Genomic DNA, 27,207 nt, shown 5'->3' with positions numbered 1-27,207 from the left:
GTTCCACCCTCCCAGGGTCTGTGTTACATCACTGCAGAGTGATGGGCGTGTGTCAGTGCTATCAGCGGATCAATTTGCAAGGCAGGAGGGTGATGATAACACACTGTGAGTGAGCTCTGGTGCTCCTCAATCTATGCCATATGTTCTTGTCAGATGGCCTGATTTACATTACAAGAACATTTGTAGCTAAAGCTATAAACGATTTATCAACATTAACTGTGGGTAAACTATATACAAACAACAGATAATTAACAGTAAGATCAAGCACAAGCAACCTCTCTCCAGCTTCCTCCTGTCAGTCTGTGGGGTCATCTGACTCTAACATTCACTTATATACTAGTTAAACCCCTAGTGGACAGTCGGTGAATTACAACATAACCATGATATCACTACATCCCCTTTCATTTGAAGGAATACATTTATATATTATCATCAGTATATTTACATGTGATATCATGAGCCTATGAGTCCAACAGTATTAATTTTTTTTTAAATTTGTAAAACTGGTTTATGTATACAAGAACAGCAAGCATAGTATGTACAAATAATCCAAATCTCCAAATCGATCAGGTTGTCTTCTGACTCTGGTTGATCTTCTCAACGTTTGCCTTGCTGCTCAGAACTTGTAGATTCAATGTTCTCCGTGACATTCCCATGCTCAGGAGAGCGCGATGATCTCTTCTTAAAACCAACCCATCCTCTGTCTGTACATTGTAGCCATGATGTGGAGATGCCGGCGTTGGACTGGGGTGAGCACAGTAAGAAGTCTTACAACACCAGGTTAAAGTCCAACAGGTTTGTTTCGATGTCACTAGCTTTCGGAGCGCTGCTCCTTCCTCAGGTGAATGAAGAGGTCTGTTCCAGAAACACATATATAGACAAATTCAAAGATGCCAAACAATGCTTGGAATGCGACCATTAGCAGGTGATTAAATCTTTACAGATCCAGAGATGGGGTGACCCCAAGTTAAAGAGGTGTGAATTGCATCAAGCCAGGACAGTTGGTAGGATTTTGCAGGCCAGATGGTGGGGGATGAATGTAATGCGACATGAATCCCAGGTCCCGGTTGAGGCCGCACTCATGTGTGCGAAACTTGGCTATAAGTTTCTGCTCGGCGATTCTGCGTTGTCGCGCGTCCTGAAGGCCGCCTTGGAGAACGCTTACCCGGAGATCAGAGGCTGAATGCCCTTGACTGCTGAAGTGTTCCCCGACTGGAAGGGAACATTCCTGCCTGGTGATTGTTGCGCGATGTCCGTTCATTCGTTGTCGCAGCGTCTGCATGGTCTCGCCAATGTACCACGCTTCGGGACATCCTTTCCTGCAGCGTATGAGGTAGACAACGTTGGCCGAGTCGCACGAGTATGTACCGCGTACCTGGTGGGTGGTGTTTTCACGTGTAATAGTGGTATCCATGTCGATGATCTGGCACGTCTTGCAGAGATTGCCATGGCAGGGTTGTGTGGTGTCGTGGTCACTATTCTGAAGACTGGGTAGTTTGCTGCAAACAATGGTTCGTTTGAGGTTGCGCGGTTGTTTGAAGGCAAGTAGTGGGGGTGTGGGGATGACCTTGGCAAGATGTTCATCGTCATCAATGACGTGTGGAAGGCTATGAAGAAGATGACGTAGTTTCTCTGCTCCGGGGAAGTACTGGACGACGAAGGGTATTCTGTCGGTTGTGTCCCATGTTTGTCTTCTGAGGAGGTCGGTGCGGTTTTTCGCTGTGGCGCGTTGGAACTGTCGATCGATGAGTCGAGTGCCATATCCCGTTCGTACGAGGGCATCTTTCAACGTCTGTAGATGGCTGTTACGCTCCTCCTCGTCTGAGCAGATCCTGTGTATACGGAACACTTGTCCATAGGGGATAGCTTCTTTAATGTGTTTAGGGTGGAAGCTGGAGAAGTGGAGCATCATGAGGTTATCCGTGGGTTTGCGGTAAAGCAAAGTGCTGAGGTGACCGTCCTTGAGGGCGACGAGTGTGTCCAAGAATGCAACTGATTTTGGAGAGTAGTCCATGGTGAGTCTGATGGTTGGATGGAACTTATTAATGTCATCGTGTAGTCGTTTCAGTGATTCTTCGCCGTGGGTCCAAAGGAAAAAAATGTCATCGATGTATCTGGTGTACACGTGAAAACACCACCCACCAGGTACGCGGTACATACTCGTGCGACTCGGCCAACGTTGTCTACCTCATACGCTGCAGGAAAGGATGTCCCGAAGCGTGGTACATTGGCGAGACCATGCAGACGCTGCGACAACGAATGAACGGACATCGCGCAACAATCACCAGGTAGGAATGTTCCCTTCCAGTCGGGGAACACTTCAGCAGTCAAGGGCATTCAGCCTCTGATCTCCGGGTAAGCGTTCTCCAAGGCGGCCTTCAGGACGCGCGACAACGCAGAATCGCCGAGCAGAAACTTATAGCCAAGTTTCGCACACATGAGTGCGGCCTCAACCGGGACCTGGGATTCATGTCGCATTACATTCATTCCCCACCATCTGGCCTGCAAAATCCTACCAACTGTCCTGGCTTGATGCAATTCACACCTCTTTAACCTGGGTCACCCCATCTCTGGATCTGTAAAGATTTAATCACCCACTAATGGTCGCATTCCAAGCATTGTTTGGCATCTTTGAATTTGTCTATATATGTGTTTCTGGAACAGACCTCTTCATTCACCTGAGGAAGGAGCAGCGCTCCGAAAGCTAGTGACATCGAAACAAACCTGTTGGACTTTAACCTGGTGTTGTAAGACTTCTTACTGTGTACATTGTAGGAACGAGGTGCTACTTCTTCAAGTACAATGGCTTTTCTCAACCAATTGCCTGAACCTTCTACTCTCACAATATCATCACTACTCAGAGGTGGTAACGTTCTAGGCACTCTATCATCTAACCCCTTTTGTTTTGCTTTAATAATTTGCATTTCCTGCAGTACCACTTCATTCTCCTCCTTCTTTGCCAAGTATGGAAGTGTGGTATGCAATCTTCTATTCATGAGCAACTCTGCTGGTGATCGACCATGTGACAATGGTGACACTCTGTAACTCAATAGTGCGAGATATGGATCAGATTGGTTGTCCATTGCTTTCTTCAACAATTGTTTAACAATGTGTACACCATTTTCGGTTTTCCCAATGGCTTGAGGGTACCATGGACACAACGTGATGTGATTGAAATCATACGTGACTACGAAGTGTTGCCACTCTTTACAGCTAAATCAAGGACCGTTGTTACTCACGACGACTTGCGGAATTCCGTGTCTAGCAGAAATTGACTTGGTATGCAGTATTACACTGCTTGCCGTTATGTTTGACAGAGAGCCATTTCGGGATAGTTTGAAAAATAGTCTATGATCATGAAATAATCTTTCCCTCGTAGGTGAAAGAGATCAATAGCTACTTTTTGCCATGGTCCCATAGGTAAATCAGATATTTGCATAGGATCTCTTGTTTGCTTGCAACGATGTGTCTGGCATGTGTCACAACAACTGACCATCCTGTCAATATCATGGTTTATACCTGGCCAGTAAACAGTCACCAGCTCTCCATTTACATTTTTCAATCCCTAGATGTCATTCATGTATCCTCTTTAGTACATCCTTGCGAAGAGATTCAGGTATGACTATAGTGTTCAGATGAAGTATCACTCCATTAATGATACTAAGTTCAGATCTTATATTGTAGAACTCCAAACATTGACCTCTGGCCAGTGTGAGTTGATGTTCCTCATCACCTCTTCAAGAGTTTGATCCTTCCTGGTCTTTTCTTGCATCTCACGTAATTTTGTATCGGATACTGGTAGTAGTGTGGAAATAAGATTGACATGCAGATCTACATCTTCAGCAATTTCACTACTAATACTTTGTATTGGCGCTATCAGTAATGCACCTGCTAAGAACAAATATTTGCCTGGCATGTGGATGTGATTGAAGTCATAGCGTTGTAACTTCATCATCAACGTCTGAGTGCGCAGACATCTGGTTGAGATTTTTTTTTAGAATACCCAATTCTTTTTTCCAATTAAGGGCATTTTAAGCGTGGCCAATCCACCTACCCTGCACATCTTTGGGTTGTGGGAGCGAAACTCACACAAACACAGGGAGAATGTGCAAACTCCACACGGACAGTGACCCAGAGCCGGGATCGAACCTGGGACCTTGCCGCTGTGAGGCAGCAGTGCTAACCACTGCGCTACCACCCTGTCCCCTAGATTTTTTTGATGATGTTAACCAAAGGACGCTGATCTGTCTCAACTGTGAACTACAACTAAACCGAGACATTCTTTTTCTATTTGAGTGGACCTCTGCTCTATTGTCGCCATGGATCGTGATGTAGACGTGACTGGTTTCCAATCGTCATGCTCGAGTTCCAGAAGAACTGCTCCTAGACCATCTTTTGACACGTCTGTTGACACTTTAATCTATTTGGATGGGTCAAAAAATGTGAAAACTGGCGATGTGTTGTTTTTACTGGCAGGTTTGGAATGAATTTCCCAATAAAATTGATCACACCCATCACTCTTAAGATGGTTTTCTCGTCGTGTGGTTTTGGCATGTTGAGAATTGCTTGGATTTTGTCCTTATCAGGTTCAATGCCATGCAATGAGAGCTTGTCACCTTGGAATGTGACCTCAGTTACTCCAAATTGGCACTTTTGCTTGTTGAGCTTGAGCCCATTTCTCCTGACGCTCATTAGAACTTTGAGCAACCTCATATTGTGCTTTTCTATGGTTGAGCCCCAAACGATTATATCATCCTCGTACACACGTATACCTTCGATCCCTTTGATTATGTGCTCCATGGCTCAGTAAAAAATTTCTGATACGGCAATTATGCCAAACGGTATTCTCAGAAAGCAGTACCATCCAAATGGTCTCTTAAAAGTGCAGTATTTTGTACTTTGTTCCTCTAGCTTTAGTTGCCAGAAACCTTGAGATGCGTCAGGTTTCATAAAGAATTGTGCACCAACTATCTCAGGTGGGATTTCCTCATGCTTTGATATTTTGTAATGTTCTCTCTTGATACTCTTGTGAAATTCTTTAGGATCATGCATTTGCGAATATCACCAATGTTTTTCTTTAATATATCATGGAGTTTATCCAGTCGGTTGGTTCTTCTATTTTTCTGATTACTTTTAATTTTGTCATTCTGTCTAGCTCCTTTTTGAGGTGATCCCAAAGAGGTGCAGGTACTCTTCCTGGTGCCTGTATCACCGGTTTTGCATCCTTTTTGAGTTGTATCTTGTAGGTGAATGGTAGTGCACCAAAACCTGTGAACACATCGCTGAATTTGTTGATAATGTTCTCAGAGTCGTTGGAGTGTTGATCCAATCCATTGTGGATGCTATATGCCAACTGCACTAGACCTAATTCTTCACAAGACTGATCACCTAATAATGAATCCAAGCTCTCGGATACAATACAAAATGGGATGGAATAAACTGTGTCCTTCACCACCACACTCAGGTCACATGCACCATAATATTTAATGCTCAAACCATTATAATCTCTCAGAGATATTTTGTGATTTCTTCTAATTGGCTGAATTTTAGATTTTTAAAATCAGTCATGCTGATTAAATTGACTTTGGCACCAGTGTCTAACTTCAATTGCACTATTCACTTCAAGTGGTAGCAGCCATTTGTCCTCATCAACTGCATTTATTTTACATGGTGTATCAATTTTTATTTTTTTAGAAGTTTTTTTTAGGAATTATTTGTGTCTCCAAAAAATGATTCTTCCCTGATATTACTCCATCAAACAATGATGATTCATCACTGGAGACTGTGTCTGACACTGTGCTGATGATCTGGGATGTTCTGAGCAATGTAATTTTTTCCTTTACATCTGGAACGAAATTTGCCTAACGCTGGACACTGCCTTAATTTGTGCCTTTGACGGGCAGCACAGTGGCGCAAGTGGTTAGCACGGTTGCCTCTTTTTTTTTTTAAATAATATTTTATTGAAAATTTTTGGTCAACCAACACAGTACATTGTGCATCCTTTACACAACATTATAACAATACAGATAATAATGACCTTTTTTATTTAAACAAGAACAAAAGAAAACAACAACAAATAAATAAATATTAAATAACAAAAATAAAAACTAGCCCTAATTGGCAACTGCCTTGTCTCAGGCCACCCCCCCCCCCCCCCCCAAGTCCTGGGCTGCTGCTGCTGCCTTTTTTTTCCCCCATCTATCTTTCCGCAAGATATTCTACGAACGGTTGCCACCGCCTGGTAAACCCTTGAGCCGACCCCCTTAGGACGAACTTAATCCGCTCTAACTTTATGAACCCCGCCATATCATTTATCCAGGTCTCCACCCCCGGGGGCTTGGCTTCTTTCCACATTAGCAATATCCTGCGCCGGGCTACTAGGGACGCAAAGGCCAAAACATCGGCCTCTCTCGCCTCCTGCACTCCCGGCTCTTGTGCAACCCCAAATATAGCCAACCCCCAGCTTGGTTCGACCCGGACTCCTACTACTTTCGAAAGCACCTTTGTCACCCCCATCCAAAACCCCTGTAGTGCCGGGCATGACCAAAACATATGGGTATGATTCGCTGGGCTTCTCGAGCACCTCGCACACCTATCCTCCACCCCGAAAAATTTACTGAGTCGTGTTCCAGTCATATGTGCCCTGTGTAATACCTTAAACTGAATCAGGCTTAGCCTGGCGCACGAGGACGACGAGTTTACCCTGTTTAGGGCATCTGCCCACAGCCCCTCCTCGATCTCCTCCCCTAGCTCTTCTTCCCATTTCCCTTTTAGTTCGTCCACCATAGTCTCCCCTTCGTCCCTCATTTCCCTATATATATCCGACACCTTACCGTCCCCCACCCATTTCTTCGAGATGACTCTGTCCTGCACCTCTTGTGTCGGGAGCTGCGGGAATTCCCTCACCTGTTGCCTCGCAAAAGCCCTCAATTGCATGTACCTGAATGCATTCCCTTGGGGCAACCCATATTTCTCAGTCAGCGCTCCCAGACTCGCGAACTTCCCATCCACAAATAGATCTTTCAATTGCGTTATACCTGCTCTTTGCCACATTCCATATCCCCCATCCATTCCCCCCGGGGCAAACCTATGGTTGTTTCTTATCGGGGACCCCCCCAATGCTCCGGTCTTTCCCCTATGTCGTCTCCACTGTCCCCAAATCTTCAGTGTAGCTACCACCACCGGACTCGTGGTATAGTTCCTTGGTGAGAACGGCAATGGGGCTGTCACCATAGCCTGCAGGCTGGTCCCCCTACAGGACGCCCTCTCTAATCTCTTCCACGCCGCTCCTTCCTCCTCTCCCATCCACTTACTCACCATTGAAATATTAGCGGCCCAATAATACTCACTTAGGCTCGGTAGTGCCAGCCCCCCCCTATCCCTACTACGCTGTAAGAATCCCTTCCTCACTCTCGGAGTCTTCCCGGCCCAAACAAAACCCATGATACTCTTTTCTATCCTTTTGAAAAAAGCCTTCGTGATCACCACCGGGAGGCACTGAAACACAAAGAGGAATCTCGGGAGGACCACCATCTTAACCGCCTGCACCCTCCCTGCCATTGACAATGCTACCATATCCCATCTCTTGAAATCTTCCTCCATCTGTTCCACCAACCGCGTCAAATTTAGCCTGTGCAATGTGCCCCAATTCTTAGCTATCTGGATCCCCAGGTAACGAAAGTCTCTTGTTACCTTCCTCAACGGTAGGTCTTCTATTTCTCTACTCTGCTCCCCTGGATGCACCACAAACAGCTCACTCTTCCCCATGTTCAATTTATACCCTGAAAAATCCCCAAACTCCCCAAGTATCCGCATTATTTCTGGCATCCCCTCCGCTGGATCCGCCACATATAGTAGCAGATCATCCGCATATAAAGATACCCGGTGTTCTTCTCCTCCCCTAAGTATTCCCCTCCATCTCTTGGAACCTCTCAGCGCTATCGCCAGGGGCTCAATCGCCAGTGCAAACAGTAATGGGGACAGAGGACATCCCTGCCTTGTCCCTCTATGGAGCCGAAAATATGCCGATCCCCGTCCATTCGTGACCACACTCGCCACTGGGGCCCTATACAACAGCTGCACCCATCTAACATACCCCTCTCCAAACCCAAATCTCCTCAACACCTCCCACAGATAATCCCATTCCACTCTATCAAATGCTTTCTCGGCATCCATCGCCACTACTATCTCCGTTTCACCCTCTGGTGGGGCCATCATCATTACCCCTAACAGCCTCCGTATATTCGTGTTCAGCTGTCTCCCCTTCACAAACCCAGTTTGGTCCTCATGAACCACCCCCGGGACACATTCCTCTATTCTCATTGCCATTACCTTGGCCAGGACCTTGGCATCCACATTGAGGAGGGAAATTGGTCTGTAGGACCCGCATTGTAGCGGATCCTTTTCCTTCTTTAAGAGAAGCGATATCGTTGCTTCTGACATAGTCGGGGGCAGTTGTCCCCTTTCCTTTGCCTCGTTAAAGGTCCTCGTCAGTAGCGGGGCGAGCAAGTCCAAATATTTTCTGTAAAATTCAACTGGGAATCCGTCCGGTCCCGGGGCCTTTCCCGTCTGCATGTTCCTAATTCCTTTCACCACTTCTTCTACCGTGATCTGTGCTCCCAGTCCCACCCTTTCCTGCTCTTCCACCTTGGGAATTTCCAGCCGATCCAAAAAATCCATCATTCTCTCCCTCCCATCCGGGGGTTGAGCTTCATACAATTTTTTATAAAATGTCTTGAACACTTCGTTCACTCTCTCCGCTCCCCGCTCCGTCTCTCCTTCCTCGTCCCTTACCCCCCTATTTCCCTCGCTGCTCCCCTTTTCCTCAATTGGTGTGCCAGCAATCTGCTCGCCTTCTCTCCATATTCATACTGTACACCCTGCGCCTTCCTCCATTGTGCCTCTGCAGTGCCTGTAGTCAGCAAGTCAAATTCCACATGCAGCCTTTGCCTTTCCCTGTACAGTCCCTCCTCCGGTGCTTCCGCATATTGTCTATCCACCCTCAAAAGTTCTTGCAGCAACCGCTCCCGTTCCTTACTCTCCTGCTTCCCTTTATGTGTCCTTATTGATATCAGCTCCCCCCTAACCACCGCCTTCAACGCCTCCCAGACCACTCCCACCTGAACCTCCCCATTGTCATTGAGTTCCAAGTACTTTTCAATGCATCCCCTCACCCTTAGGCACACCCCCTCATCCGCCATTAGTCCCATGTCCATTCTCCAGGGTGGGCGCCCTCTTGTTTCCTCCCCTATCTCCAAGTCTACCCAGTGTGGGGCATGATCTGAAATGGCTATAGCCGTATATTCCGTTCCCCTCACCCTCGGGATCAATGCCCTACCCAACACAAAAAAGTCTATGCGTGAATAGACTTTATGGACATAGGAGAAAAACGAGAACTCCTTACTCCTAGGTCTACTGAATCTCCACGGGTCCACCCCTCCCATCTGCTCCATAAAATCCTTAAGCACCTTGGCTGCTGCCGGCCTCCTACCAGTCCTGGACTTCGACCTATCCAGCCTTGGTTCCAACACCGTGTTAAAGTCTCCCCCCATTATCAGCTTTCCGGTCTCTAGGTCTGGGATGCGTCCTAGCATTCGCCTCATAAAGTTGGCATCGTCCCAGTTCGGGGCATACACGTTTACCAAAACCACCATCTCTCCCTGTAATTTGCCACTCACCATCACGTATCTGCCCCCGTTATCCGCCACTATAGTCTTCGCCTCGAACATTACCCGCTTCCCCACTAATATAGCCACCCCCCTGTTTTTCGCATCCAGCCCCGAATGGAACACCTGCCCCACCCATCCTTTGCGCAACCTAACCTGGTCTATCAGTTTCAGGTGCGTTTCCTGTAGCATAACCACATCTGCTTTAAGTTTCTTAAGGCGTGCGAGTACTCGTGCCCTCTTTATCGGCCCGTTAAGCCCCCTCACGTTCCACGTGATCAGCCGAGTTGGGGGGCTTCCCACCCCCCCCCCTTGCCGGTTAGCCATCATCTTTTTCCAGCTTCTCACCCAGTTCCCACGCAGCTGTATCTCTCCCAGACGGTGCCCCCCCCGCCCATCCTTCCCCGTACCCACTCCCCCCTTTCCCCAGCAGCAGCAACCCAGTAATTCCCCCCTCCCCCCCCCCCCCTGCTAGACCCCCCGCTAGCGTAATTACTCCCCCCATGTTGCTCCCAGAAGTCAGCAAACTCTGGCTGACCTCGGCTTCCCCCCGTGATCACGGCTCGCACCGTGCGACGCCCCCTCCTTCCTGCTTCTCTATTCCCGCCATAATTATCATAGCGCGGGAACCAAGCCCGCGCCTCTCCCTCGGCCCCGCCTCCCATGGCCAACGCCCCATCTCCTCTCCCTCCCCACCTCCCCCCATCACCACCTGTGGGAGAAAGAAAAGTTACCATACCGCAGGATTAAAACATAAAACCCCTCTTCGCCCCCCCCCATTCGCCCCACCACTTTGTCCAAACGTTCATTTTCATAATCCAATCATTCCAATTTTTCTTCTACAATAAAAGTCCACGCTTCATCCGCCGTTTCAAAGTAGTGGTGCCTCCCTTGATATGTGACCCACAGTCTTGCCGGTTGCAGCATTCCAAATTTTATCTTCTTTTTGTGAAGTACCGCTTTGGCCCGATTAAAGCTCGCCCTCCTTCTCGCCACCTCCGCACTCCAATCTTGATAAACGCGGATCACCGCGTTCTCCCATTTACTACACCGAGTTTTCTTCGCCCATCTAAGGACCATTTCTCTATCCTTAAAATGGAGGAATCTCACCACTATGGCTCTGGGAGTTTCTCCTGCTCTCGATCCTCGCACCATAACTCGGTATGCTCCCTCCACCTCCAACGGACCCGTCGGGGCCTCCGCTCCCATTAACGAGTGCAGCATCGTGCTCACATATGCCCCGACGTCCGCCCCCTCCACACCTTCAGGAAGGCCAAGAATCCTCAAGTTGTTCCTCCTTGCGTTGTTTTCCAGTGCCTCCAACCTCTCCACAGATCGTTTCTGGTGTGCCTCCTGTATCTCCGACTTCACCACCAGGCCCTGTATATCGTTCTCATTCTCTGCTGCCTTCGCCTTCACGACCCGAAGCTCCTGCTCCTGGGTCTTTTGTTCCTCTTTCAGCCCTTCAATCGCCTGTAATATCGGGGCCAACAACTCTTTCTTCATTTCCTTTTTTATCTCCTCCACGCAGCGTTTCAAGAACTCTTGTTGTTCAGGGCCCCATATGAAACTGCCACCTTCCGACGCCATCTTGGTTTCTGCTTGCCTTCCTTGCCGTTGTTCCAAAGGATCCGCTGCAATCCGGCCACTTTCCTCTCCTTTTTCCATCCGTGTCCAGGGGGAACACCCTTCTGGTTTACCGCACGGTGTTTTTAGCCGTTAAAATTGCCGTTGGGGCTCCTATCAAGAGCCCAAAAGTCCGTTCCACCGGGAGCTGCCGAAACGTGCGACTCAGCTGGTCATCGCCGCACCCGGAAGTCCACGGTTGCCTCTTTTACACAGAAATACTTTGTCCTGATTCTTTAACCTGTTTGTTGGTGTGCAACAAGCTGCAGGAACTTTCCCACCTTTTTTGGAAGTTTCCTGCCATTTTTGAAAAAGGGCGGCAACCGGAATGTTTTACTCCAAGAAGACGGCGCCATTACTGAGAAACATTTTAGAATGCTGTGCTGCTAGCTTGTGAGCCTGACAAATCTAAACTGTTTGTTCCAAAGACAGTTCCGGTTCCCTCTGCAACCATTCCCTCAGCTTATTGTCATTCACACCAAACACAATCTGGTCCCGAATCATGGAAGATTCCACGGCAGACAAATTACAGGTTTTAGCTTTTAACTTTAAATCAGTGATGAAATGATCTATGGACTCCCCAGTCTTCTGTAAACATGATCTAAACACATAGCGTTCATAAATTTCATTCGTTCTGGGGCTGCAATGTGCATCAAATCTTCGAATTACTTCGTTATTTGCGAATTTAAACACAGGAATTACTTTGGGCTCTGCCGTTGTTAGGAGCATCGCTACCTTTCACAAACCTGATTGATCTTCTAAATTTACTGCAGTAAGAAACAGATTGAATTGTTGTTCAAACACCTGCCAGTTGCTGTTCAGATTACTATGAAAACTGAGACTCTGGTGGCTTCAAGGACTCCATTCTTGCAGTCCGCAAAATCGCCAAATCCCTGTGGACCTCGTAGAAGGCTTTTTTTTCTCAGTGTTTAAAACCATCCAACCCTGGGACCATGTAATGTTCTTGTCAGGTGGCCTGATTTATATTACATGAACACTTGTAGCTAAGGCTATAAACAATTTATTAACATGAACTGTGGGTAAACAACAGATGAATAACAGTAAAATCAAGCACAAGCAAGCTCTCTCCAACTTCCTCCAGCCAGTCTGAGGACTCACCTGACTCTAACATTCACTTATATACTAGTGAGACTCTTAGTGGTCAGTCAGTGAATTACAACACAACCATGATAGAACTACACCAAAATCTGAATCCTGTCTGTCTGCTGAGTGCATGCTTGTACCCAGCACCTCCACGTGGTGTGCCTGGAGGGTGGGGGACTATGGTGTGGATGGGGGCTGCAAGCTGGCCCGCAGTGTGGAATAATGTGTCCAAAGCCTCACATATCTCTGGTGTAATGTGTTTTAATGGTGTACAAGTACAATAGTGACCCCCCTGTTCCTAATCTCCGATGTTGCCGCCTCTCTCCTCCCCCTCCCACCCAGTGCCCTTTCAGTAATCCTCAGCGTGTTTAGCCTGCGGGTGAGCTGGCGACCACCATCGTCTCCCTGTATGGAGGCTCCGATTGGCCTCCAGCCCTCCCTCCTCCAGCTCTGTGCCCATAGGGTGCAGGGAGTCACCTTTGGACAGAGGGGCAGCTGGATTGAGCTCCGGATGCCCCTGCATCATCTAGCTCTGCCAGCCCTGGCGGCTCCCCAATGTCTGCACCATGGTGTCGATACCCTCGGCGATGCCCCCCTGTGACCGGGCCACACTCTGCAGTGCCTCGCCAATGTCACCTGCATCTGGGACATTGTCCTCAGCTAGCAGGACATGCTCTGGAGTGCCTCAACATGCCTACGTGTCTAAGGCACTGAGGACCTGTGTTCGATCCTGGCCCTGGGTCCCGCCTCAGAAAGGTCCCCCTGTGTCCCCATCACTGCCTGAGCCATGCCTTGGCCACCACCACTCATGCCTCTGACGTCATGCTCCAGGCTCTCAGCGAGTCATCATAGAATCATAGAAATTACAGTTCAGAAGGAGACCATTCAGCCCATCATGTGTGCACCGGCCCTTGGAAAGAGCACCCCACCTAAGCCCACACCTCCACCTTATCCCTACACCTCCACCCTATCCCCGTAACCCCACCTAACCTGTTTTGGGACACAAAGGGCAATTTATCATGGCCAATCCACCTAACCTGCACATCTTTGGACTGTGGGAGGAAACCGGAGCACCCGGAGGAAACCCATGCAGACACGGGGAGAATGTGCAGACACCGCACAGACAGTGACCCAAGCCGGGAATCGAACCTGGGACCCTGGAGCTGTGAAGCAACTGTCCTATTTTACAGGAATTGGGAATTACAAAATGTTAAGTTTGAACTGTCAGATATGTTCAGGTTAATTAACCCATTTTGCCCCAAGCAGAGTGGGTCTTTTTACAGGTTTTACTTTACAGGTAATTGCAAGTGGAACAAGATATGCTGCAGCTTCAAGAATTTGAGAATTTAATTGTAGATTTCAATATTGCAGCAACAGTCGGCCCAATTTCAAATTTAATAAAAGGGGCGGGAGGCGGGCACCTGGTGAGAAGTTACAAAAGACAGAATAAATGGAGGAGTGTGAGGTCACATTCACCAGTCTTAAACATGTCTGAGCAATGCCGCAGCCCTCTAGCTTATTACTCTAACAAGCAATCAGCAGTTTCAGATTCTGCACATGGGAAGATTGAAAATGATCTCGGACACTACAAGGGCTCAAGGGGAGTGTCTATTACGTAAATGTGTGGATTACAGTAGTTAAGGACGAGAGAAACAGCCCAGTGGGATATATGAACATTGAGGAAAGGAATATGTATGTGATGTGCAGATGAGAGTTGAGGAAGTGACCGAGTAGGAGAAGAGGCATTCGAGGAAGCCATTGTGACCCTGTTTGTCAACTACGGCGGACTGAATGGAGAGCCATAAACAAGGCGGGACAACATTTAAAGGGGAATCTATTTGATGGGTAACAAGAATGAGAATTTTAAAATCTTGACTCTGAAAGGGATTTTAAAAAGACAATAAATAAAAAAACATACACAGTTTAGGTGGTTTCCATGGATATAAGGACACAACCTATTTTTAAGAAGAGATTAAACAGCTGAGCTCTGTGTAGAGGTATTACGGTACCTGGTAATGCTGGAACATCATTGGTAGATATTGTATGTTTCCTATTGGTCAAGCTGTATGGTAGCTCCGCCCTGCAAGGCGGGGTATAAGAGCCCGTGCCACCCCAGCAGCCTTTTTTCTAAACCTGAGCTGCTGGGGGAAACATCTAGCTTATTAAAGCCTTCAGTTGGACTACAACCTCGCTTTAGTGGTCATTGATCGTGCATCAATTTAATAAGCTAGATTTAAAAGGATGGAGCTCCGAATCAAGCTGGAGTGTCTGTAACTCAGCCCCCACGCGGCGAACCCAGCGGCAACCTTCAAGCACTGGCTGGCGTGTTTTAAAGGATATCTCGCAACGGCCGAAAACACACCCACGTGAGAACCGAAATTGCAAGTCCTGCACTAGAGGGTGATTTACACCCTCATCGAGGACGCGGACAACTTCGATGCAGCAATGGAGCTGCTAAAAGGACATTATATTCGCCCGGTAAACCAGGTCTACGCCCGACATCTGCTAGCAACGAGGCGACAAATCCCTGGGGAATCGCTGGAAGAATTCTACCGTGCGCTCCTGGTGTTGGGGAGAAACTGCAGCTGCCCACAAGTTTCGGCGGGCGACCACACAGAACTCTTGATCCAGGACGCTTTTGTGGCAGGTATGCTGTCCTCCCAAATCCGCCAGCGATTACTGGAAAAAGACACCCATGCCTCAAGGAGGCACGGGCCCTTGCTGGCTCCCTGGATGTGTCCTGCCGAAACGCCCGCGCTTACGTGCCCGCTGGCCGCCCAGGGACTGTGGAGCGGTTTGTGGTGGCGGTCCGCATTCGCCACCAGAGACCGCGGCTACCGCACGGGCCTGGCATACCACCACGAAGTGCCCCTTTTTACCGCATCCCTTGCAGGTGGATGCGCGGGCCGGGCAGCGCTGCCGGGGGTGCTTGGCGGACCGCCACCACAAACCGCTCCACAGTCCCTGGGCGGCCAGCGGGCACCGCCATCTTCCTCCTCCAGGGCCACGTGCGGCCCCCTGGCGCCGCCATCTTGTCCCGCGGACGCCACGTTCAATGGAGGGGTGCCGCCATTTTGTGCACCCCCAGCCATGTGCGACCAATGGGAGCCGCCATTTTGGATGGACTCTCAGGACCCCAGCTCGGCTGACCACACACCGCCTGAAGAGAACATTCAACTGCTGCGATTGCCCTGGTGACCCTGGACCAGTCCCGGCCTCGAACACTCTCAACTGCTACAACAACAGTCCTAATCAACGGGCACGAGACGCCCTGCTTAATCGACTCTGGGAGCACGGAGAGCTTCATACACCCGAACACGGTAAGGCGCTGTTCTCTCATTGTCCACCCCGTTAATCAAAAAATCTCCCTGGCCTCCGGTTCCCACTCAGTAGAGATAAAGGGGTTTTGTGTAGCAAACCTCACGGTCCAGGGAAGGGAGTTTAAAAATTACCGGCTCTACGTCCTTCCCCACCTCTGCGCGGCCACACTCCTAGGGTTAGACTTCCAGTGCAATCTCCAAAGTCTAACTTTCAAATTCGGCAGCCCGATACCCCCCTCACTGTCTGCGGCCTCGCGGCCCTCAAGGTCGATCCAACGTCCCTGTTTGCGAACCTCACCCCGGATTGCAAACCCGTCGCCACCAGGAGCAGACGGTACAGTGCCCAGGACCAGATCTTTATTAGGTCAGAGGTCCAAAGGCTACTGAGGGAAGGAGTCATTGAAGCGAGCAACAGTCCCTGGAGAGCTCAAGTAGTGGTGGTAAAGACCGGGGAGAAGCATAGGATGGTCATCGACTACAGTCAGACGATCAACAGGTTTACGCAGCTGGATGCGTACCCTCTCCCCCGCAGATCCGACCAGGTAAACAGGATCGCGCATTACAAGGTCTTCTCCACGGTGGATCTTAAGTCCGCCTACCACCAGCTCCCCATACGCACTAGTGACCGCAAATACACTGCCTTTGAGGCAGATGGGCGGCTCTACCACTTCTTAAGGGTTCCCTTCGGCGTCACTAACGGGGTCTCGGTCTTCCAGCGAATGGTTGACCGGTACAGTTTACGGGCAACATTCCCGTATCTCGATAATGTCACCATCTGTGGCCACGACCAGCAGAACCACGACACCAACCTCCAAAAATTCCTCCAGACCGCAAAGATCCTTAACCTTACGTATAACAAGGATAAATGCGTGTTTAGCACCGACCGCCTAGCCATCCTCGGCTACGTAATGCGAAATGGAGTTATAGGCCCCGACCCTGAACGCATACGCCCCCTTATGGAGTTCCCCCTCCCTCACTGCTCCAAGGCCCTGAAGCGCTGCCTAGGGTTTTTCTCTTACTATGCCCAGTGGGTCCCCAACTATGCAGACAAGGCCCGTCCCCTGATCCAATCCACAGTATTTCCCCTGTCGATAGAGGCCCGCCAGGCCTTCAGCCGCATCAAAGCAGACATTGCAAAGGCCACGATGCACGCCATTGATGACTCCCTCCCCTTCCAGGTCGAGAGCGACGCGTCTGACGTAGCTCTGGCGGCCACCCTCAACCAAACGGGCAGACCAGTGGCCTTCTTCTCACGTACCCTCCATGCTTCCGAAATCCGCCATCCACTCCATCCGGTCACTGCTTTGTACCACGACCACCCAAACACCTCACGAACATCTCCTTGTCTTCCCCAGGAAGTCCTCCACTGGGACCTCGCTCCCGACCTGGCTGGCTGCTCCCGGACCCATCCTGCTCCGAAAACATGTGTGGGCACACAAGTTGGACCCGTTGGTCGAGAGGGTTCATCTTCTCCACGCTAACCCCCAGTACGCCTACGTGGCATACCCCGATGGCCGACAAGATACGGTCTCCCTACGAGACCTGGCACCCGCCGGATCCCCATGCACACCCCAGCCACCAGTCCCACCTTCCCTCCCACCGGTGCACCTTACAGGAGGATCGGTCCTTCCGCCGGCCCCGTCAAGGCCCCCCCACCCACCGACGCACCCCGCAGACACTCCCTTCCCAGGTCAACCGTTTTCCCCACCAGCGCCGTCTAGGGGTGTTGAAGCTGCCACAGAGATCGAGGCCATGCTCCCGGAGTCACAGACGCCCAAGCCTCCACCGGCGTCACCACCAAAGCTTCGACGATCACAGAGATCGACCAGGGCCCCCGATCGACTGATTGCTTCATTTTAAAGTGTTTAGTTAATTGTGAATCTGTAAATAGTTACAAAACGCTGTACGGAGGTATTACGGTACCTCCATAACTATAATTTCTACCACGTTACCATGTTGTAATATCAAGCCACCCATCTTTAAAAATACTCTCAAGTAAGACAAAGAACAAGCAACCAAAATATGTTACTGCCTGGAATCAAATAGAAATGTTTGATTTCTGTTTTAAAAATGAAGATATTTTATTTTACTGCAAGTTTCCTCCAGGGCTCATGATTGGGATAGGATTAAGTAATTGAGAGTAGACAATAGAGAGAGGGAATCAAAGTAGCAAATGCGAATTGGGATATTGGGTGCAATTCAATGGAATATTTCAATCTTGCATTGATATGAAGGGGAAAGTCTAAAGGAGGCTAGTAAATTGATAAACTTTCTCTTGGCAATGCATGTGCCCTTGTTTATGTTTTTATTTCAGAAAACAAAGTGTGATACTCTGGCCACCACCCAAGGCATCTGGACCATACGAGGAGAGAAAAGCAACAACTTTGAGATCTTATGATAAGATCGCAAAGAGTTTATGAATGTGTGGCATGAAATTTGGGGCACCGCGTAAATGTGCAGATGAGTTACATGTGAAGTAACTAATAGGCAGGAAACAAGTTCAAAATAGACCCTTTCAAGGATTTGAAATTCCTTGCCATTATGCATTGAAGAGCAGGTTCCATGCATGCACGTTACTTGACAAACTGTCATGAGAATGTCGCTTTAAGAAATGGTTAGCTGCTCATGTTACTGCAGTGATGTCAGAGTGTGGGTGGAGCTGAGCTCGGGTTCTGCTTTTTAGTTTCACTTTGAGAAAAGCTCAGGTGTGTCTCTGTCTTTTTGGTTTCGTTTTTCAGTGTGTTGCAGCTGAAGTCAGAAAAAGCAGCTGTACTGTTGATCTCTCTGCCATGAAGGACTATCTCTTAGTCATTTGGTGAATTCAGAATTATAAATGTTTTCAGTATTGAATGTAAACTTTGATGTGCTTCTTTTTAAAGGTTTGTTAAGTCTTATGGGTGAAAAGGACAGCATACAGGTTACTTAGTGTTGTATTCTTTGGGAGGTGTATTTGATTTACTGGTTGCTAAAATGTTCACATAGAGGAATTAAAACAAGTGAGATTGAATTGAATACACCATCACCTGTCAAGAATGGGTAAAATTCATGTGAAAAGGCAAATCAGTTGGATAGGAACAATTAAAGTCCTGGTAAGAAATAAACCTGGTGAAAAGTATCCCCAAGATGGATACAGTTGATTGGAGAGCGGGGGGATATTTTAAGTCCATGCATGATGTTATTTTGAATGATATTGAGTGAGGTGATTTGCAAGGGGTGAGTGTCAGAGAAAAAGGGATATCAATCTAATTGTTCAGAGATCACACTCAAGTTACAACAAATTATGGAATAAAATGGAATTTAACACAAATTATATGAAGAGAAAACTGGAATCTAAAAAAACCCCCCCACAAAAAAGTGAATTTTCTCCCTGCACAGATAACCCCACTCAAGGGCTAGAAAAAGCAAGTGATCAAGAATAATAATGATGTGGAGATGCCGGCATTGGACTGGGGTGAGCACAGTACGAAGTCTTACAACACCAGGTTAAAGCCCAACAGGTTTGTTTCAATTCACTAGCTTTCGGAGCGCAGCTCCTTCCTCAGGTGAATGAAGAGGTGGGTTCCAGAAACACATATATAGACTAAGTCAATGATGCAAGACGATACTTTGAATGTGAGCCTTTGCAGGTAATTAAGTCTTTACAGGTCCAGACGGTGTGACTGGAGAGAGAGATAATCACAGGTTAAAGAGGTGTGAATTGTCTCAAGCCAGGACAGTTGGTAGGATTTTGCAGGCCCAGGCTAGATGGTGGGGGATGAATGTAATGCGACATGAATCCAATGTCCCGGTTGAGGCCGTACTCATGTGTGCGGAACTTGGCTATCAGTTTCTGCTTGGCGATTCTGCGTTGTCACCCGTCCTGAAGGCCGCCTTGGAGAACGCTTACCCGAAGATCAGAGGCTGAATGCCCTTTACTGCTGAAGTGTTCCCCCACTGAATAATAATGAGGTAAGGGGTGAAGGAGTAAGGTCTCACCCTGTGAAAACTGGAACATTATATGTGACTCACAAGTTGAAATGACATTTAATCCACATAAGGAAGCAATGAGTGAAATTAATAACAGAGCAACTGGTCAAATTTTGTTTGTTTTAAAAATAAATAATCTTTATTGTCACAAAGGTGGATTGGCCATGATAAATTGCCCTTAGTGTCCAAAATTGCCCTTCGTGTTGGATGGGGTTACTGGGTTATGGGGATAGGGTGGATATATTGACCTTGGGTAGGGTGCTCTTTCCAAGAGCCGGTGCAGACTCGATGGGCCGAATGGCCTCCTTCTGCACTGTAAATTCTAAATAGGCTTACATTAACACTGTAATGAAGTACCGTGAAAAGCCCCTAGTCGCCACATTACGGAGCCCGTTCCAGATAACCTGCCCAACACATTAATACCAGCTAAATGAGATTTTGAGATGATGAGCTCAAGGTCTAAATCATGGAGGTATTAAAATATTGATTTATCTCAGCAACAACTAACTGATACCTCAGAAGGCCAATCAAGGGGATTAGGGAATCCCTGAGCTTATTTGATTTAGAGGAACAAGGGTAATGATATCAATAGATGACCGTCACTCTCAAGAGATAAATTAGAAATCGATCATGCCGACCTAGGCTAATAGCACGATTGGTCACACTGAAGGCTGTGGCTTCCATGTAGTGAGTAACTGGCAGCTTTAACTGAACCTCATTGCACATTGAGTGTGGAACGGAAGGTTTGTTTTCTAATGCCTGCTGTTCAAAAGGGAGTGACAATTGCCCCATTGGGTAAAACCAAGGGCCAAACAGGAGGGAATGAAGAGGGCAATTTGGAGATCCTTGGATATTAGATAGTATACTGTAACCATTGTAAAACCTACAGCTCCACCATTTTACTTGGAAAGTTAAATTCTTCAGTTCCGACTGTGGGAATTGCCAATTGTGACAGACATTATTACAGGGATACGGTTTGTCTGTGAGAAGCCAGTTTTTAGGCAGAGAAACGGCATGTTAGAATTCAAGGTCTACTCTACAATGTGTAACAGGGTACCATTGTGATGACCCCAGTAAGTCTGCTGATAGTAATGGGGGGGTAGATGATTGATGGCTACATCCCAGATATCGGACTACCAATATCTCCAATTTCAAGACAACATACATGCATTTGTAATGATTGGATAGTTTAGTTAAACATTTAGAACTTTAATATGAGTGGTTAATTAATTTCATATACTATGCATAATAATAATATAATAATCTTTATTGTCACAAGTAGGCTTACATTAACACTGCAATGTGAAAAGCCCTTAGTCGCCACATTCCGGCACCTGTTCGGGTACATTGAGGGAGAATTCAGAATGTCCAATTCACCTAACAAGCATGTCTTTCGGGATTTGTGGGAATAGTGAAGCCCTTTTTTATTCTTCCTGCCAAAAGTGGACAAGTTCACATTTTCCCACAGTTTTATACTCCATCTGCCAAATGTTTGCCCTCTCGCTTGACCTGTCTACCTCAGTTTGAAGACTCTCCAATCCCTCTTGACAACTTTCTTTCCAAGCTAGAGGAGGGTGCAGAAGAGATTTACCAGAATGTTGCCTGGTATGGAGGGCATTAGCTATGAGGAGCGGTTGAATAATCTCGGTTTGTTCTCACTGGAACGACGGAGGTTGAGGGCCGACCTGATAGAGGTCTACAAAATTATGAAGGGCATAGACAGAGTGGATAGTCAGAGGCGTTTCCCCGGGGTAGAGGGGTCAATTACTAGGGGACGTAGGTTTAAGGTGAGAGGGGCAAGGTTTAGAGGAGATGTACGAGGCAAGTTTTTTACACAGAGGGTAGTGGGTGCCTGGGACTCGCTACCGGAGGAGGTGGTGGAAGCAGGGATGATAGTGACATTTAAGGGGCATCTTGACAAATACATGAATAGGATGGGAATAGAGGGATACGGACCCAGGAAATGTAGAAGATTGTAGTTTAGATGGGCAGCATGGTCGGCACGGGCTTGGAGGGCTGAAGGGCCTGTTCCTGTGCTGTACCTTTCTTTGTTTTTTGTTCTTTGTTCTATCTCGATGCCATCAGCACAATAGTCTCTTCATTGATGTAGATTGTAAATAGTTAATGCCCCAACTCTGGTGTTGGTGATGCTCCACAGGTTGCATCTCACCAACCTGAAAAAAGCCCATTTATCCCTACGCTCTGCTTCATGTTAGCTAACCAATCCTTTATTCATGTTAATATGTTACCCCTACACCATGTTCTCTTATCTTGTGCAGTAATCTTTGATGTTTTTCAACACAATGAGATATTATTAAATGGAAATTATTTCTTCACAAAATGAAAAGCCAATTGTTACAAATAGATCAGATCAATGTTGCTGTAGATACTTCAAATTCATCAGCCGCCCACATCTGGAGTGAAAGGATGAAATGAAAGTCGCCATAGTCCCAGAGGACCATAGGCTGCTTTCCTCTTTGAGGGGGGGAGCTGACTGGTGGTGATTTAACCTGAGGATCACAACACCTCAGGCGGGGGTCAAGGTTGAGAAGGCGGGGCCTTCATGAATACCCTCAGTCGGTACTGGAATTGATACCGCGCTGTTGGCGTCACTTTGCATCACAAACCAGCTGTCCAGCCAGCTAATATCTCAACAAGTGTTCAATCCAGTTCCCAAGCAAGTTATCACTTCAAAATCAACAATATCTTTATTAAATGTTAGCTATTTAATTGCCCATCCTAGAAAGGGAAGATCAGCATTTTCAATAGCAAAAGTACGCAATTTTATTTCCCATTTAAGGGGCAATTTAGCATGGCCAATCCACCTACTCTGCACATCTTTGGGTTGTGGGGGTGAAACTTGTCATAATATACACACAGGTATATGATGGTGCACAGACAGACAGCGATTGACACACAGGATGACCAGTGAACACACAGAATGCAGCAACCAATCACCAGACAGGACGCGGCCACTATAAACCCAGAGGGCACTAGTTTTCCCGCTCTCTTGGGATCCAGCCTCTGAGACAGTCAGAGCCCATGAACAGCAACTAGAACATAAACCATGTGGTAGTAAGATAGTCTGGTCAGGTTAGCCTCAGGTCTCCAGTCAAGTCAGCATAGTGTCAACCCACAGTTAAAGTATGTATGATAGTTAAGAGTTCAATAAAATCTTCGGGGCTGGATGCGAAGAATAGAGGGGTGGCAATACTGGTGGGGAAGCGGGTGTCGTTTGAGGCCAAGAACATAGTAGCGGACAATGGAGGTCGATACGTGATGGTGAGCGGTAGGTTCCAGGGGACGTGGGTGGTATTGGCAAATGTATACGCCCCGAACTGGTCGATGCTGGATTCATGAAGCGTATGTTGGGGCGTATTCCGGACCTGGAGGTAGGAAGCTTGATAATGGGTGGGGATTTCAACACGGTGTTGGACCCAGCACTGGATCGCTCCAGATCTAGGACCGGAAAGAGGCCGGCTGCGGCCAAGGTGCTTAGGGGGTTTATGGACCAGATGGGGGGAGTGGATCCGTGGAGATTTGCCAGGTCTCTGGCCAGAGAATTTTATTTTTTCTCCCACGTGCACAAAGCCTACTCCCGGATAGATTTTCTTTGTTCTGGGCAGGGCGCTGATCCCGAAAGTGGAGGGAACGGAGTATTCGGCCATAGCCATTTCAGACCACGCCCCGCACTGGGTGGAACTGGATTGGGAGAGGGGAGGGACCAACGCCCATTGTGGCGGTTGGATGTGGGACTGCTGGCAGATGAGGAGGTGTGCGGGAGGGTGCGGGTGTGCATTGAAAGGTATTTGGAGGCCAACGACAATGGGGAGGTGCAGGTGGGGGTAGTATGGGAGGCACTGAAGATGGTGATCAGGGGAGAGTTAATCTCCATCAGGGCTCACAGGGAGAAGAGAGAGGGCAGGGAAAGGGAGAGGTTAGTGGGGAGATTTTAAGAGTGGACAGGAGATATGCAGAGGCCCCTGAAGAGGGACTACTCAGGGAGAGGCGAAATCTCCAGACGGAGTTCGACCTGTTGACCACAGGGAAGGCAGAGGCACAGTGGAGGAAAGCACAGGGGGCGACGTATGAGTATGGGGAGAAGGCGAGCCGGATGCTGGCACACCAGCTCCGTAAGAGGATGGCAGCAAGGGAGATAGGTGGAGTCAAGGATGGAAGGGGAACTACGGTGCGGAGTGCGGTGAAAGTAAATGAGGCATTCAAGGCCTTCTATGAGGAGCTGTACAGATCCCAGCCCCCAGTGGGGGAAGAGGGGATGCGACGATTCTTGGACCAACTGAGGTTCCCGAGGGTGGAGGAGCAGGAGGTGGCTGGTTTGGGGGCGCCAATTGGGTTGGAGGAGCTGATTAAAGGACTGGGGAGCATGCAGGCAGGGAAGGCCCCGGGACCGGATGGGTTCCCGGTTGAGTTCTATAGGAAGTACGTAGACTTGTTAGCCCCGTTGCTGGTGAGGACTTTCAATGAGGCAAGGGAGGGGGGGACTCTGCCCCCGACAATGTCTGAGGCGATAATCTCTTTGATCCTGAAGCGGGATAAGGACCCACTGCAATGTGGGTCGTACAGGCCGATCTCGCTCCTCAACGTAGATGCTAAGTTGCTGGCAAAAGTGCTGGCTACGAGGATCGAGGAATGTGTCCCGGGGGTGATTCACGAGGACCAGACGGGATTTGTAAAGGGAAGGCAGCTAAACACCAATGTGCGGAGGCTCCTAAACATGGTAATAATGCCATCGGTGGAGGGAGAGGCGGAGATAGTGGCGGCTATGGACGCGGAGAAGGCCTTTGACCGAGTAGAGTGGGAGTATCTCTGGGAAGTGTTGCGGAGGTTTGGGTTCGGGGGAGGGTTTATTAGCTGGGTTAAGCTCCTATATAGAGCCCCGGTGGCGAGTGTGGTTACGAATCGGCGGAGGTCGGAGTATTTTCGGCTGTATCGAGGGACGAGGCAGGGGTGCCCCCTGTGCCCCCTGTTGTTTGCATTAGCAATTGAATCTTTGGCCATGGCATTAAGGGAGTCCAGGAAATGGAGGGGGTTGGTCCGAGGGGGAGAGGAGCATCGAGTGTCGCTGTACGCAGACGACCTGTTGCTGTATGTGGCGGATCCAGTGGAGGGGATGGTGGAGGTCATGCAGATTCTAAGGGAGTTTGGGGACTTTTTGGGCTATAAGCTGAATGTAGGGAAAAGTGAGCTCTTCGTGGTGCATCCAGAGGACCAGGGAAGAGGGATAGACGATCTACCGTTGAGGAGGGCGGAAAGGAGCTTTCGGTACTTGGGGATCCAAATAGCTAGGAGTTCGGGGGCCCTGCATAAACTTAATTTGACGAGGCTGGTGGAGCAGATGGAGGAGGACTTCAAACAATGGGACATGTTGTCGCTCTCGCTAGCGGGCAGAGTGCAGTCGATTAAAATGGTGGTCCTCCCAAGGTTTCTTTTTGTGTTCCAGTTCCTTCCAATTGTGATCACCAAGGCCTATTTTAAGAGGGTAGGCAGGAGCATTATGGTTTTTTTCTGGGCGAATAAGACACCGAGGGTAAGGAGGGGGTTTCTGGAGCGTAGTAGAGAAAGAGGAGGGCTGGCGTTGCCAAATCTGGGTGGCTACTACTGGGCAGCCAATGTGGCGATGATCCGTAAGTGGGTGATGGGGGGAGAGGGGTGTGGTAGTATGTATTAGGGGTCATGTGGGACTGGAAGCCCTAATGTCATTGGCTGACAGATCCCGGGTCCTGGTTGGCCGTTGACCTCTAGCTCCGCCCTGAAGGCGGAGTATAAGAAGCCGGAGTCCTCCCCCGCAGGCCATTCTACTATCGAGCTGCGGGGGAACAGACACGCTTAATAAAGCCTCATCGACTTCACTCTATTCGTCTCTCGGAGTCTTTGTGCGCTACAATTTATTAAGCGTGCCTAAAAAGGACTATGGAGCTCAGGATCATCCCGGAATGCCTGAGGATCAGCCCCCAGGCAGTGAACGCGGCAGCAGCCTTCAAGCACTGGCAGACTTGTTTCGAGGTCCACCTCAGAACGGCCACCGGCCGGGTCACAGAAGACCAAAAACTACAGGTCCTACACTCGAGGTTAAGCACGGAGATTTTCTCCCTCAACGAAGACGCGGAGGATTTCCAGACGGCGTTTGCAGCACTGAAAAGTCTCTATGTCCGCCCAGTTAACCAAATCTACGCTCGCTACCAGCTCGCGACGAGACGGCAAAGTCCCGGAGAATCGATTGACGAATTCTACGCCGCGCTGCTGATTTTGGGACGAGCCTGCAGCTGCCCTTCGGTGAACGCAAATGAACACACGGACATGTTAATGCGCGATGCTTTTGTGGCAGGTATGAATTCGTCCCAAATCCGCCAAAGACTTCTAGAAAAAGAGTCGCTAGGACTCTCAGAGGCACGGGCCCTAGCAGCCTCCCTAGATGTGGCCGCGCGGAATACCCGCGCCTACGGCCCCGATCGCGCGGCATCCCATTGGGCTCCGTACGTACCCGTCGCGACAAACCCACCCCCCCCCCGGACACCCCACAGGCTTGTGCGGTCCAAATGCCAAGTCGCACCGGGGGCGCCCGCTGCTATTTCTGCAGCCAGGCGAAACACCCCCGGCAGCGCTGCCCGGCCCGCGCAGCAATCTGCAAGAGCTGCGGGAAAAAGGGCCATTTCGTGGTTGTGTGCCGGTCCCGCGAGGTCGCCGCTGTCCCGGGAGAACAGGGAGTCCTGCACGCCACTTACGCTCCCCAACCACCCCAGCGCCCCATGTACGACCCGCAGGCGCAGCCACTCTGGGTCCCGACCACCGCGGTCCCGGGAGAACAGGGAGCCCTGCACGCCACTTACGCTCCCCAACCCCCCCCCCCCCATCCCCACGTATGACCCGCCGGCGCTACCAATTTGGGTCCCGACCACCGCTGTCCCCAGAGATGAGGGAGCCCCGCGCGGTCCTAACGCTCCCCAACCCCCCCAGCGCCCCATGTGCGACACGCAGACACCGCCATTTTGTGTCCCGGCCACCACGAGGGGAGGAAGGGCGCCGCCATCTTGGACCACCCCAGACCTGTATGATGCGTTTTTAGCACCAACCGGCTAGCCATTCTGGGCTACGTAGTGCGCAATGGGATAATAGGCCCCGACCCCGAACGTATGCGCGCCCTCATGGAATTTCCCCTCCCGCACTGCTCAAAGGCCCTGAAACGCTGCCTGGGTTTTTTTTCATACTACGCCCAGTGGGTCCCCCAGTACGCAGACAAGGCCCGCCCCCTAATACAGACCACGACCTTCCCTCTGTCGACAGAGGCTTGCCAGGCCTTCAGCCGCATCAAAGCGGATATCGCAAAGGCCACGATGCGCGCCATCGATGAGTCCCTCCCCTTCCAGGCCGAGAGCGACGCCTCCGACGTAGCTCTAGCGGCCACCCTTAACCAAGCGGGCAGACCCGTGGCCTTTTGGGTCCCGGCCACCACGAGGGGAGGAAGGGCGCCGCCATCTTGGACCACCCCAGACCTGTACCTCTAGCGG

This window comes from Scyliorhinus torazame, chromosome 11, assembly GCF_047496885.1.
Source record: "Scyliorhinus torazame isolate Kashiwa2021f chromosome 11, sScyTor2.1, whole genome shotgun sequence".
In the NCBI taxonomy this organism is placed as follows: Eukaryota; Metazoa; Chordata; class Chondrichthyes; order Carcharhiniformes; family Scyliorhinidae; genus Scyliorhinus; species Scyliorhinus torazame.
Note: the sequence above shows the minus strand (reverse complement) of the source record.